Source organism: Dipodomys ordii, unplaced genomic scaffold (assembly GCF_000151885.1).
Source record: "Dipodomys ordii isolate 6190 unplaced genomic scaffold, Dord_2.0 Scaffold22, whole genome shotgun sequence".
NCBI classification, from domain to species: domain Eukaryota; kingdom Metazoa; phylum Chordata; class Mammalia; order Rodentia; family Heteromyidae; genus Dipodomys; species Dipodomys ordii.
In genome coordinates this window covers 2,285,599-2,299,646 of record NW_012267238.1, presented here as the reverse complement: position 1 = coordinate 2,299,646, position 14,048 = coordinate 2,285,599, and the positions used below count along the sequence as shown (strand labels likewise).

Below are 14,048 nucleotides of genomic sequence, written 5' to 3'. Positions count from 1 at the left end.
ATTTATGGCTTTGAGACCATGGCACCCCCAGATCTATACAGACTTTGGAGCTGAAGGGTTCTAAATGTGGAGGCCAGTCATGAAACTGCAGAGGGTGGTCTGTTTCAAATTGGCTAGGAGACTTAGCTGTCCTTGATAGGTTTTTCTGTGTGTTTTTCATCATGTTTTCCATCACTCAGTTTTTTTGCCATCATTAGCTCCACCCATTTATTCTTAGGTCTGTTGTTGTTTTAACTTCTTTTTTTAATGTGTGCCAATATTTGTTTGGTTTTGCCAGTCCTGGGGCTTGATCTCAGAGCCGGGGCACTGTCCTTGAGCTGCTTTTGCTCAAGTCTAGCACTCTACCACTTGAACCACCAATCTTCCAGCTTTTTCTGTTTATGTGGTACTGAGGAATCAAACCCAGGGCTTCATGCCAGACAAACACACTATCATTAAGCCACATTTCCAGCCCATCTTGTTGCCAATATTGAGGCTTGAAACTCAGGGCCTTGTGTTCTTGCTCAGCTTTCTTGTTCATGGCTGGCACTGTACCACTTGAGCCATGTTCTAGTCTAGCATTTGCTGGTTAACTGGCAATGGAGTTTCTTGGACATAAGTACCTGAGCTGGCTTCAAACTGCAATCTTTTGGGTCTCAGCCTCCTAAATAGCTAGGATTCCAAGTGAGCCACCTGCACCAGGCTCAAGCACTTATTCTTTAAAAATATCACTGATGTGTGTTGGCTGTAGCTTGATGGTAAGCACTTAACTAGCATGCTTAAGACCTTGGTTTAAATCTTCTCTACCATACAAATATACACACACAAAATTGATATAAACAAGTGTTATGGTTCATAGTCCTGTACTTAGTTTTGGTTTTGATCATTAGTTTAATTTTAGAACTTCTTGGACACTTGTTTCTCTATGGGAAATTGGTTTGTTCCTACTTGTTTCTTCCAAGATTTTTTATTAGTACATTAGTGGTATAAGGAGAGTTTCACTGTGACATTCCCATATATGCATGTGGTATACTCCATCAACTTCATTCTCCTTATCTTTCCTCCCCAGCTCCCTTTTTTGTGTGTTTGTGTATGCTAATATTGGAGCTTGAACTCAGTCACACTTCTAGCATTTTGTTGGTTATTTGGAAGTAAGAGTCTTAACATTTGTCTTCCCAGGCTGTCTTTCACCCACATTCCTCAGATCTTAGCCCCCTGGGTAGCTAGGCATTAACCATGAGCACCTGGTTCCCTCCCCACTTTTGTCTGGGTGCTGTCCCTCAGCTGAGGACGAGCGCTGTACAACTTGAGCCCAGAGCCACTTCCAATTTTCTGGTGGAGATAAGAGCCTCATGGACTTTCCCACCTTGGCGCCTGGGCTGGCTTTGAACCTCGATCCTCAGATATCAGCCACCTGAGTAGCTAGGATTACAGGCGTGAGCCACTGTAGCCCAGCAAGCTCTTAGCTTTTTAAAACCATTTCAATGATTTCATTGTCCTGTTTGCATACATGTAAAAAAAAACTTGATCATTGATCTTCACCTTCCTGCAGATACCTACCTAGCGCCTTAACAGAGCCTGTTTCAGTTTTGTCATTTGTTTTTGTTTTTAGTGAATATTGTATCAAGGAGAAATTAGTATTCCTACAAACATTTAGGAAATATCTGTTCTAAGCCAGACCTTATGCTAGTCTTTGGAGAATCAGAGACCTTGGCAAGCTTGTAATCTAATGTAGAAAAGAAATGAAAGTACAGAGGCATACTGTAGTATAATCACTGATGTCAAGGAAGAATAGACGGTGTTAGTGAAACAGAGTGGGTGAGGAGATCCCATCTAGCAACAGATGCTGTGTTCTTTTAGGAAGCAAATCAAACAACATATGTGCTGCAGGTTATAAATGGTGAGTTTAATTCTTGATGACTTTGTCAGACCTCTTTATATCTAAACACACACATGCTTATTCACCACAGGTAATCCACCCTACCTATCCTTCCTTACTTGCAAATGTTTTTCATCAGCCAGTGGTAAGGAAGGAGATTGTGTTCCTTTCTATGTGTTGTATTTTCAGAGTCTAGACTAAATAGGAAATAGCACTATTCTTAATACTGTCAATTAATGGCAGATAGCTACTAGATGTGCTTTTGGGGACACTTCTCTTGGAATCTAATGAGTTGTTGGTTTAACTGATTGCTTTGTCTTTATCTAAGGCTATTAGCAAATAAGTGATGCTTGTTGAGCAAACAGAGTTGGCTTCTATTACTTTGTTTCTTAGAACTAATTACTAGTGTTTTTTTGTTTTTGTTTTTGTCTGGTGAGGCTTGAACTCTGGGCCTGAGGGGCTGACCCTGAGCTCCTCAGCTCCAGGCTGGCGCTCTACCACTTGAGCCTCAGCACCACTTCTGGTTTTCTGATGATTTATTGGAGATCCTCAGATCTCAGCTTCCTGAGTAGCTAGAATTACAGGCATGAGCTACCAGCACCTGGCTAATTACTAGTTTTTTAAGCATTCATTTTGTGACTTCTCTTCCTACAAATATCTAAGGAGACAAAGTTCTATTGAAAATGGCATAGTTGGCCAGGTATGTATGCGTGCTTATGAAATGCAACACAGGTGGCTGAGAAAGAAGAATTGAGGCCTGCCTGGGCTCTCTAATGAGACCCTGTCTCAAAAGGTTGCTCATTGGTGGCTCAAGCCTATAACCCTAGGTACTAAAGAGGCTGAGATCTGAAGATCATGGTTAAAACCAGAGCCAATCCAGGCAGGAAGTCCTAAGATTCTGATCTCCAATTAACCACCAAAAAGCTAGAAATGGAGCTATACAAGTGACAGAGTGCTAGCCTTGAGGGAAACAACAAAAAAGTCAAGGGCAGTACCTAGGTCCTGAGTTCACGTCCCAGTATTGGCACCCCCCCCAAAAAAAATGCACACTCTTGGATTTTTTTCATATCAGAAATCCTTTTTGGATCTCTACTGTTTGACATGTTCTGTTAAACCAAAAAAAAAAAAAAAAAGCCAGGAAAGATAGTGGTCTGGGTAAGCTGGGTTCATTGGAAAGGTGCTGAGTGAATAGTCCTGAAGGATTATCATGTCAATGCCATTAAGTTTTTCCTTAAGCTGAGTCTTATCAAATAAGTCTCTGAATCCTGCAGTCATATTGGCCAGGCCTAAAATCCCCTTCTTTTGTATTGGGTTTGAATGGAGAGAAAGTAGAAAGCAACACGCTTGAGTCAAGGCTGAATCACCCTCAGGCAGCTTCTAGCTTGAGAGATACATAGTACAATAGTCTTAATTTTTAAGGAACTTAACTTCTTTACAGTTTTATTTCTGTGTGTATTTATTAACTCATTTTTTCTCCTTTATTGCCTTACATTAGGTATACAGGCAGATTTCATCTCTACACATATTTATCAATCAATTTGCCCCCTTTCCCAGCCCTTCTCCCTGCTTAAAATAAAATAGCATTATTTAGTTTTGAATAGGAAATACAGTGCCATAGTAGTAAATCTTTAAAATATGTACAACAATTTATAATTTTTTTGGCAATACTGGAGTTTCAGTTTAGGACTTCAAAACTTGTTAGGCAGGCACTCTGCCACTGAGCTACACCTTGAGCCCTTTATTGAGCTGGTTATTTTACTTCTTTTCTTTGTGCCAGTACTAGGACTTGAACTCGAGACCTTGTACTCATGGCTGGTGCTTTGAGCCATCACCTATGCTTCTAGTTTCTGGCGCGTGCATGCGTGCGTGAGGGTGTGCGTGTGCATGTGCGTGCGTGCGTGTGTGCGTGCGTGCGTGCGTGTGTGTGTGTGTGTGTGTGTGTGTGTGTTGGTCCTAGACCTTCAACTTGGGGCTTTGGAAGAGTCTCATGAACTTCCTTGTCCAGGCTGGTTTTGAAATGTATTCCTCAAGATCTCGGCCTCCTAAGGAGCTAGGATTTATAGGCCTGAGCCCTCATTGCCCAGCTGACTTCTGACTTTTTGCTGGTTATTTGGAGATAAGTGGAAATAAGAGTCTTTCTCATCTCTAATCTCTCATCTCCAATCTTATCTGCCTGGGCTAGCTTCAAACCTCTGTAATCAGATCTCAACCTTTTGAGTAACTAGGATTATAGACTTGCGCCAAAACATCCAGCCTGATGTGTTTGTTTTCAAGGTAGGTTTTTCACCTCCTGTCCATGCATCCCCCTGTGTTAGCTTCCTGTGGTAGCTAGGATGACAGGCGGGATGGTATGATGTGACACCTGTTGGTTGAGAAGGAGTCTCAAACCTTTCTGCCCAAGCTGACCTCAAACTCTGATCCTCACTATTTTAGCTTCTGAAATGGCTAAGATTATAAATGTGAATCACCAGTGCCTGGTTTATTGCCTTATTTCTAAAAAGTCTTAAGTATTCTAAACTAAATACAAATATAAATAATGGAGAGGAAAGGTGAAACTGGATTAAGATCAGAAATCATATTGGTAAAAGGAAAGCATAATTATATCAGGATTGAACCAGACTGTTTCTTTCCTGAAAGTAGGCTTATTGGTTTTGTAAAAATAATAAGAGACTGGGAAAGAGAGGAATAGTTATTCTGATTAAGGTGTTATTTGATTAAAATATATGCATGTACAAAACAACCCTGGTGAAACCCTAAAGTTAATTACAATTAATATACACTAAAAGACAAATGACAGACAAATAAAATAGGCTCTTGTTGGGGGAAGTAGATAGAGGATGAATTAGGTCAAGGGACTTTATTTGCACATATGAAAATAGTGAAAAATAGTGATAGGAGTGAATTTGATGGGGTACAATATGCATATATGAAAATACCACAATGAAATTCTCCTTACACAACTAATGCAGGATAGTAAATCAAGCAATAAAAAAGAAGGCATCAGTCTCCTGAATTCTACCTAGGTATTGATTATTGTGTTATATACTTCTATTTGTGTTAAAATTTTATGTAAATAGTACCATGTTATAAATTTGATAGTGTGGTTAAATTTTAACCTACGTTGATAGGCAAAAAGGGATAAAGTTTTGGTTCTGATACTCTTTATATTATGCATCCAGCAAGCATCTTTTAAAACTATCTTAAATTGTATGCTAATGTGCTGAGCTGTTGGGGGAGTTCAGAGAATAAGTAGTCACAGTCTTTGCCTTAAGAAGCTTACTTCTACTATTTGAGTAATGTGATAGCCATTGTCTTCACTATGCATTCTGCCCAAGGCTTACCAGCTTTCTACTAGGATGGTCCTTTGGTCAGTCTTAGTAACAGCTTGAGTATAGTGTTGACTCAAGCAGTAGTCGCTGGGATCTGTCCTGTTTCTCCAGTGAGCCCTTATAAGCCTCATGCCACAAGGCTCTTGTTTAGCCTGAGTCTGAGTGCCTCATTCTATGGTACACTCTGACCTAGCCTAGCTAAAGGCTAAGCCACAGGGTCCCAGAATGATCACTGTGATTTAGCACAGACTTCCCTGGCTAGTACAAATATATGGAGCCTTTAGCTAAATTCAATTAGTTTTTCTCTAAGAAGGAAAAGAAATCCAATTTTACCAAACATGGACAGACGGTGGAAAGCACTTTGATGTTACAACCTCTCAGTGATGCTTTACTTAGTCACAAGTTCATAAGCAAGAAGGCTTAATTATTTGGGAAAACACAAGATTAAAGCTGGACACAATGACTCGGTATCCATTCTTAGGCAACCTGATTCGAACCCATGCACCCAGTTCGTGTGTGGTGCAAACTTTGATGTGTGCTATGACAAGCTGAAAGTCATGACCCCCTTGGGGAAGCTCCTTCAGATAGCGTTTGCAGGATGTGTAGGCGGAGAGGCAGGGTCTGCCAACTCTGTTTGCTCAACTTTGATGTCCAAACAGCCACAGGCCCCACTATTTGCTCTTTCACTGAGGGATGGATTGTGGGCCTCCTACCTTTCCCAGTGGACAATAGCCAGCAGTGGAGTGTGACGACTGTTGACCATTCCAGGAGCCTGGTGGACCAGAACAGGCCTTTGGGAGGTGCAAAGCCTGGGAGGCCAAAAGCTGTTTATAGGACAGCCATTTCTCCAGATGTAGCTTTCCTTAAAGCCCTGGTGATGGTTGGTGCATGTAGTGGAGATAAAAATAGTCTGTGAGCACTTACCAAGTCTACTCCTCTCTCTCCAATAACCTTAAAGTATTTATATTCGAGATACTATTCCTTTTTCAGACATGTGTTTTGACAGGTTCTTTTTTGAGGAATTAGAAATTATAAAAATCTAAATCATACTACTTCTCTTCCATACCACTATTCCCTGATGACAGAGCATACGTCATCATATTCTGATGGCAGAGTATGTGTGCAGGGAGTAGTGGTATAGAAGAGAAATGGAAAGCACTTTGACAGTTTCTCATAAAGATGAAGCATACATTATGCAGCCAAGCAATGTCATCTCCATCTACATACAGATATTTATAGCAGTTTTGCTCAAAATTGCCCAAACGGGAAATAACACAAGTACCCATCAACTAACAAGTAGACTAATTATGGTATATCCATGCAATGGAATAATAGTCAGTAGTGAAAAAAAGAACGAACTACTCATACATGGATGAGTCTCAAAGGCCTTATGCTCATTTAAACCCAACATAAGCCCATTTATATGTCATTCTGGGGAAGATAGTACTCCAGGGACAGAAATCAAGTTAGTGGTTGTGATTGTAAATAGAAAAGGAACTTTCTAGGTGATGGAAATATTTTCTGTCTTGATTATGGTGATTGGTTGCATGATATATAGTTATCAAATTATATATCTTGAAAAAAAATACCTACCTTGTATTGGGGCTTAAAACCTCTCCCCTTAGCTTTCCCCTCAGGGCTGGTACTCTACTAGTTGAGCCACACCACTATTTCAGCCTTTTGGTGGTTAATTGGAGTAAGAGTCTCAGGGACTTTCCTGCCTGGACTGGCTTTGAATTGTGATCCTCACATTTCAGCCTCTTGAGTAACTAGGATTTACAGGTGTGAGCCACAGATACCCAGCAAGTTGTATATCTTAAAAGGCATGAATTTTTTTGTGTGTAAATGATACTCAATAAACTGTTTTTTTTACAAATTTTCAAAAAGCTGTCCTTTAATTTTCATTATTAATTGTGACCATTGGCATACTGAGAACTCGTTTTAAGTTTCTAAATTAATTTGTATTAATGGTCACTAAGAATATTTACATTCTTATTAGTGGTATCTCATCAGAGTACTGTATGTGTTTCAGTTGTTAATAGATAATGAAGATTTATAGATTCACACCATCAGTGATGTATTGAAATACTGTTACTGATGGTACTGATATACACTGATACATACTAATGTATCAGTATAGAATACTGATAAATTTGCCACAAGAATAGCAAACTGGGCTTATAAGCTCTCAAGTATATAATTCTTCATTCTAGCAAAGAGAAAGTTTGGGGTGCCAGACAGGGACTTTGCTTTTCCCATACTTGGATTCTTACCCCTAGACTGCCAAACAGGGAAACCTCTATGTAGGTGAATACATACTTCAGGAAGTAAGATCCTAAAAGAAGACTTAAGTTTACTCAGGCTTGCTGGGCTGCGTTCATAGCTCAGAGGATGTAGAGCATGTAGGCAGAGCACGAAGCACCAACGGAACTGTTTGAAATTCCCCATGAGAGTCTGCTTCCCTCCTCCTGCCTTTGCTCCCGGAGTGCATTTCATCAGCATCGGAAGAACTGGTTCCCGGCACTGCCTTCCCTGCTTGGCCAGGATCCCTGAGGAACTGAGATAATGAGTGGATAACACGCATTTGCCAAGGCCTTCCTGGATGTGGTACCTGGGCTTTGTTAATTTTAAAATGCTACCATCCTTGCCTGAAAAACATTTTAATTTTTCTCACAGCATTTTTAGCATTTTTTATTTTCCCTGTACTGTACCGAGTTGGCATTAAAACCTGTCCTTAAGAAAGTAGCAGCCCTTTCTATATGGCTATTCTGTAGGACAGATCCTTTGTTTTTGGGTGCTGTAGCTTCACAGGTAGTCTTGGTGCCCAGAGCCAGTGCTGACCTTTCAGATAGACCTCTGGCAGCTTCCCCAAGATGCTCTCCTTTACTGCTGGCCAGCCAGAGGCAGAGTATACTGGTAGGGTCCTCCTACGTTTGTGCTTGAATGTGGATCCTTGAGGGAATTTGTGAAAGTGGAGGTGCTGCCTTAGCCATAGAGTCCCTGCCCAAGGTTCTCACTCAGCGCATTATTGCCTAGCTGATCTGACTGCCCTTGATTGAATGCCTTTTGTGTGCCAGACTTGTGTCAGGTTTTTAGTTGCTGTAATCCTGAGAGCAATCCCAAAGGAAGGCCTTAACTGTTCCTTCTTACAGATAGGGAAGAGATGCCCAGAGTTGTCCACTTAGTGAAAGAGCCAGGATTTGAAGCTGGAATCCTCAACCCAAAACTTATGTCTTTTTACTGGACTTCACTGCCTATTGAGGAAAGGGAAGTGAGCACAGTTATGGATGCACTGAGGGATACTGGGACTTTAAATCAGGTCAATTAACTCTGCCTGCCTGCCTGCCTCTCGCCCCACCCCCCTTCCCTTTCTCTTCTTTCCCCTCTCTCTCATCTTCCTTGCTTCCTTTTCTTAATCTTTTAAATTTATTTTTTGAGACGTGTTATATAGTCTAGTCTCAAACTGAGCTCTTCCCGCCTCTGCTTCCCAAGTAGCTGAGACTATAGGCATGCATCACACACTTCATCTGACTTCAATTCAGGCTTGCTTTCATTTTTTTAAATTTATTTTTTTAGCTGGGTGTCGATGGGTCAGGCCTGTAATAATCCTAGTTACTCAAGAGGCTGAGATCTGAAGTTCACAGTTTGAAGCCAGCCCAGGCAGTAAAGTGTTTGAGACTCTTATCTACAATAAATACAAAAAAATCCAGAATTAGAATTATGGCTCGAGTGGTAGAGTGCTAGCCTGCAGCAAAAGAAGCTCAGAGATAGCACCCAGGCCCTGACACACACACACACACACACTGACACACACACACACACACTGACACACACACACATACACACGCGCACACACACACACACGGAGTCTTTTCTACCATTGGGATATTCTTTCACTTTCCTGTTACTGTCTTTTCTGCCTGAAACGGGAGATAATAAACAGATGACCTCAAAGAGCTATAACGCGGTTTCGGTATATATATGTAAAGTACTTAGAACAGTGTTTGGTATATAGCAAATACTCAATGAGTTTCACTGCTCTTATTACTATGGATATTACTGCTAATTGTGGTTGCCTATCTTTGATAAAAGTGGCAGAGTTAGTTACTTGTCTCATCAGTTACTCATAGGTAACTCAGAAGTTGTAGGGCTTTGGAGATTCGTTTTCATTCCTTTTTATCTGCACATCTGGGTTTAGAACATGGTACTCCTAAGCATGATGTATAGCTGGCTGGCTTTTGTCCCAGGTGGCCATCTGCCCAATTTAGAACAGTGCCCAGTATTTCCCAGCAAAGAAGGTTGGGTGAGGGTTCTGGCTAAGTGCCTGGCATGCCAGCACCATGCTTCCAGAAAAGTGTACTGGGCTTGATGTCTTTCCTACTGCTTGCTGCTGCTATGGCTGATTATCTCTGAGTAACAAAGAATCATTTCTAATCCCATTTGCAATGGTCGTTCATGATAATCCTGTTTTGTAGTAATGATATTCCAATTCTAACATGCACCCGTTTCTAGTTTGGCAGACGCATGCTTCAACCTCAGGCAACCCAAGACATTGCTCCCTCGAAAGCAGTGCCAGCTCATTTGCCTAACAAGACAGTTTCAGGGAACCCCCACCTACACTCCAGTGCTCTGCTCCTTCCTAGGGCTCTGCATTCAGCTTTGTCTTCATGAAGAGTGTTGATTGAGGAAGAAGAACATCCAGTGCTCATCAGGTTTAACCACTGGGATAAGCCTAGCTATTTCTCTCCCTTTCCCCTTTCCCCTCTCTCCCCTCCCTCTTCTCCCTCCCTCTCTCCCTCTCCCTCTCCCTCTCCCTCTCCCACCCTCTCTCCCTCTATCTTTCTCTCTCTCTTTCCCTCTTTCTCTCTCCCTCCCTCTCCCTCCCCTCTCTCTTCCTCCCCCCCCCTCCCTCTCTCCCTCCTTCTCTCTCTCTCTCTCTCTCTTGTCCAAGACTGAAACTCAAATTGGTATTTTTGATATCTGACAATTTTGCTTCTTTTCTAACACTCTACCAACTGAGCCACACCTCTAACCCCATAGGTATTATTCAGGGACTATGATAGGATACAGACCTGTATCTCTTTTTTGGTGGTTCTTGGGGTTTGAACTCAGGGACTTAGGCTTGCTGGGAAAGTGCTCACCGTGTGAGCCATGCCTCTAGCCCTTTTTAGTTTAAGCTTATTTTTCAAACATGCTTTTGCTAGGAATAGCTTTGAATTTGGATCTCCCCATCTCTGCCTGACTCTCTATACCTTTTTATTGTGGGCAGCACAGAGGTTTGAGGTCAAGGCTTTCTCTTGCTAGGCAGGCACTCTGCCTCTTGAGCCACATAGCCACTTCCTTTTATGTCACTTAGAAGGCATCTTCTAAGAAGCTATTCCATCGCTGCTTATTTTAACAGATTTGCCAGGCTGGTGGGACTGTGGTCTAGCAGACACAGTGAATGCATTTTGAGTTTCATCTAGGTATTTGTCTCTTGCAACATCTATATGAATAAAATATGTGGAGAACAATATAGCTAGATGAATAAATGGTGAGTGACCTGGCTTGTTTATATAGGATTTAACATCAGACTGGAGAGCAGACTCATGAGGTGAGCCATGGGGCTCTTTTCTGTTCAGTAATTATGTCACTGATTTTATTTAGGTCATTGATAGTTGCCAACTAAATCAGCAGACCAAACAGTGTTTGAAGACATGTTAGGCAAAAGAATTGGGGACTAAAACACTATCTCCATGAGTTATAACAGTGATTTTAAAATCTGTTTGTAAAAAAATGATTAGGATTTGGTATACACCTCAGTTATATAGGGCTTATATTATATACAAGACTCTGGGTTTGACCCCAGCACTGCAAAGAAAAAAAGAAAAGTTTTTTAATTTTTAAAAAATTCACAGGGTTGAGTATATAGGTCAGTAACAAAAACTAAAATCTATAAAATCTATAATACTTAATATTAAGAAGCCCATTCTAGGAGCTGACTTTAAAAGTCAGTGAATGCCTAGTATGAGTCAGCAGTACAGCAGCTAGGCTTCAGAATGGATTGAAAAGTACTTATTGCCCTGTGGGCCCTGCTTGTGAAGAAACAGATGGCCAAGGCAAGCCTCTGCTTTCCTAAAGTCTTAGGTCTATAATTTGGTAACGAGGAACAGAGTTAAACTGCTTTGAGTTAAGACTTAACTAGTTGTCAGTTTCCTTATCTGCAAAATAAGACTAATAATAGCACCTACCTCCACATACTGTGCTAAACTGGATGGGCTATGCCCTATGTACATCCTAAGCACACAGTAGGTATACAAAACTTTTTGTTCTTTTTCTCATCACTGTGATTTTAAACCCAGTCTAAGTGATGAACCAGCCCTGACATTCTTTGATGACTCATTTCCCCCCAAAGAGCCTACAGTCTAGGTCTATAGTGTAGTAAGAAGCCCTAACAATTAGTTGGACCACAGGTTTAATGACTTCATATTATGAGCCACAAATTGAAAGTCAGGGATGCAGATTCAGAATTATGCATACTTAGATGTGAAATTGGGATGGTCCTGGAGAGCTGTGATGAATGAACTTTGGCTCCTTAGTTCTCTACTTGATATATTCTTAGCCCTAATTATGTCACCTTTGTTTGGGCCTACAACTGATGTCCCTTGTCCATCTCAAAGATGCCTCCTTATATCAACTAGCTGCTGTGACCTACTTTGTTTTAATGGCCCTCTGAAAATGTCACTGTCCCTGGTAGCGACAGAGTAGGAGCTTAGTAACTACCTGATACTAAGACTGATGTATAGTCAGAAGAGCTGGAACTAATGTGACTTAGGGGGATCATTCACCAGCTTGAATTTTGTGTTTAATGTGCACATTTAGATAACTCAGGTTATCTTGCTGAACCTTAAGTTTACCCACCTATAAAATGGGACTGTACCTCCCTACAAGTTGTTGAAATAATGAATGTAAAGTGTCTAACACACTGGCTGTTTATTGTTATTATGGATGATTACTGACTTTAAGGTAAGTAAGTTAGTATCCTCATTTGAGGAAATTTGAACATATTTTCTATATAAGTAGCATATGTTCTGCCTTTATTTTCTAAGAGAAAAAAAAAACAAAACCTTGTTCTTGCCATTCCTTCCTCAGCCCCTGCCCCATGCCACAGGCCAATGCCTCTGTTCAGGCCACCCGGTATTCCTGATCAGCCACTATGCCAGGTTACTGAATAAGCCACAGCTCAGTTGGCTTTCTAGCAAAGCTCTTCAACTGTGACCTCTTGGTTTCTTTCTTCCTTCCATTGAGGTGTGCGCTGGGTTGAGAATAGATCACTCTTTGTCTTCTCCAGCCCCTGACACTCAGCACAGTGACCCTGTGCTTTAGCTGTGGGGATGAAGGGGAGGAGTTGGAGTTCGTTTGTGTGAGGATGACCTGGAGCTGGGATCACTGCTCCTCTTTGCTTGACCAACTCCAGCTGCTTGCCAGCCATCTTTGACACGTGCCTGGCTCTGCACCAGCCTCAGTTCACACCACAGGCTTCCCCAAGCCCCTGCGGCCACCAAGAGCAGAAAGTCTAACATCAATCAATGAAACTGCCCTCCCAAGAGTTGGGGTATGAAAGCAAGAGCTCATTGAGATCAGTGCAGCAAGCCTTCCAACATGCACTCCCACTTCTAATCTAATTACAGCCTGATCAGCAAATTAATTGGCTGTGGCTCTACAGAGAATTCCCCAAATCCCAAGAGCTGCCACTCAGGGACCACCCTCCTGTTCATGTTCTGTCACCCAGGAAGGGCCTGGTGCTCAAGAGAGGCTGATAGCCTAATTTGGACCTTCAGGTGAGAGAATACTGGACAAGGCAGAGGCAGTTTTCTTCCAGCTTTCTCTTGCTCTTCCCATCAAATAAAATAATTTCATTTATCTTTCATTCATGTATTCATGCATTCATTCAGAAAGCATATGTTGACTTTTCACTGTGATCCAGGTCTTGAGGAAGGTGCTGAGAAGTAAAGTGGAGAGACTTGGTCCTTGCCCTATATTGTAGTGGAAAAGTAAATAAAATAGCCAATCATGCTAAATGACCAAGAGTCACCTATCGTGGCATGAGTACTGGATACTGGGCATACAGAGGAAAGAGAAGGGACCTACACTGGGAGTCAAAGGGCTTTTGGTGTGAGGAGCCCCAAGGTAAAAGAACATTAACCATTTGAAGCCCAGACAGCAGAAGCAATTATATTTTTGGCCTTTGAACTCCAGGGAGTTCATTGTTTTCACTAGGCCCTTGATTCCTCAGCCCCCAAGATTAGTAGTAAACTCTGAGTTCTATAGTTAAGGAGGCTCAAATGAAATAAGCCTTTGAAAGAATGGTCAAGGAAAGGAATAAAGAATCAGTCAGCTTGTCCCCTCTACCCTTTTGGGAGGAAAGCCCTTTTTGCTTTAATCTTTTTTCTTTTCTTTCTTTTCTTTTCTTTGCCAATCCTAGGGCTTGAACTCAGGGCCTAGGTACTGTCCTTGTGCCCAAGGCTAGTGCTGTATCACTTGAACTACTGCGCCACTTCTGGCCTTTTCTGGTTTTGCGGTATTGAGGATTCGAACCCACGGCTTCATGCATACTAGACAAGCACTCTACCACTAAGCCACATTCCCCTAATTTTTCTTGATTATGATTTTTAAATTTATATCATAAAGATTTTAGGGAAGGTTTTCATTGTCTTTTTGCTTTATTTTTTTCAGATAAGAGTTGCTCACTTAGGGGCTGGGAAGGTGGCTCAGTGGTAGAGCGCATGTCTTGCATGCCAGAGGCCCTGGGTTCGATTCCTCAGCACCACATAAGCAAAAAGAAAAAAGCCGGAAGTGGCGCTGTGGCTCAAGTGGTAGAG

At 41.6% G+C, this 14,048-nt stretch overlaps 1 protein-coding gene across 1 annotated transcript in view; it reads left to right on the top strand.

The window, feature by feature from the left end:
* Positions 1-14,048, top strand: part of Clpb (ClpB homolog, mitochondrial AAA ATPase chaperonin) — a 134,199-nt gene that overhangs the window by 26,243 nt on the left and 93,908 nt on the right. The window lies entirely within an intron of this gene.